Source organism: Protopterus annectens, chromosome 12.part0, assembly GCF_019279795.1.
Source record: "Protopterus annectens isolate FY-2018-M chromosome 12.part0, PAN1.0, whole genome shotgun sequence".
NCBI classification, from domain to species: domain Eukaryota; kingdom Metazoa; phylum Chordata; order Ceratodontiformes; family Protopteridae; genus Protopterus; species Protopterus annectens.
The window spans coordinates 1121629506-1121630778 of NC_056746.1; the positions used below are offsets into that span (position 1 = coordinate 1121629506).

Below are 1273 nucleotides of genomic sequence, written 5' to 3' on the forward strand. Positions count from 1 at the left end.
GTCTTTAATGCTTTATCAGAAAACCATAGATTTTATGAGAAACAGACTTAAAGTATGAGGCAAAATTGTAGACAGTTGAGAGCTAAGAATAAATACGTTTTATTTAAATAAATAAATGACAAATGAGATAAGCACCATATGACGCTACTTAGCCTCAGACATTATTGTTTCTAGTCTAAGACTTACGCAACTTCTGACAGTTCGAATGCGCAACATTCTAACACAGTGGAAGAACTAAACGGAAAATATTTTGACCTTTTCAAAATGGCTGGAAGCCATACGTCGCTAATACGTGGAGACACATTTAGAGGCATGGCTTGTTACTCTGTCTTGGAATACCTGCTTCCCATGAAGGATTGCGGCTGATCTGGTCATAGATCCACGTTTCAGGTGCTAAAAAAGTAGTGTAAGAAGATGTAATACTCTAACAGGTAGGTAACTGTGTTATTTATATAACTGGGTAGTATCTCTTCAGTTCAGTAAAAAAGCGTACAATGTTCTTTTTAAGCATTTGAACGATTATTCCGTTGTAGGTTTTTTAACTAAATTCTGGATTGATAGACCACGGTTTACATTTAAAATGCTAAATACTCTTCATCTAAGTTTTAAGTCCCAGCATTTTGTATTGCATTTCTTTTGACACATATGTGCGGAACTGCGGATACTTGCATTATCATCTTCTTTACCTCATGTTTAGGTTACACGTTTTTATTTCGATACCGAAGTGTGTAAGATAGTGTGCTGGCTGTTGAACAGCTGTTGTAGGATTTCAGTTTTGTGTTTCAGATCGGTGCAACAGGCTGTCTGCGTTTCACCGTCATACTTAACTATTTTATATACGTGTCTGTGATTGCATTTCTAAATGTGACTGTATGACCACATCCCTCTGTTCATGACAGAACTTCTTGTCCCCTGTCCTGTGTTGATTTCTTACTTCCACTGCTGTCTTTTCCAGTTAAAGTGTGCCAGTGAATTAAATTTGTTAATATGGTGCTTACTGGTCTTTGGTAGGCAGGATGCTGTTTCTTCAAAAATTAATCTTCCCAAGTTGGTTTATGTGTTGCATGGAGGCACATACTCATGATTTACATAAATTGCAGCTTGCTGGGTAAAAGGCACAAAAATAGCTTTCAAGGACAAATCTCACCAAAACTGGGGGCAAATCCAGAAATAATCAGGGACACTTTTAAAATGTCAGTACTTTTAAACTGATGCATTGACAGCATAAGGCAAATGAGAATTAATACACATTCATTTGAAGTAAAGGAAGTCT

At 36.7% G+C, this 1273-nt stretch overlaps 1 long non-coding RNA gene across 1 annotated transcript in view; it reads right to left on the reverse strand.

Annotated features, from left to right (window-relative positions):
- Positions 1 to 345: 345 nt before the first annotated feature.
- Positions 346 to 1273, reverse strand: part of LOC122817021 — a 113252-nt gene continuing 112324 nt past the window's right edge. Inside the window, exon 3 of the long non-coding RNA XR_006367138.1 lies at positions 346 to 424. This is a non-coding gene — a long non-coding RNA (uncharacterized LOC122817021). The remainder of the gene's footprint in view (positions 425 to 1273) is intronic.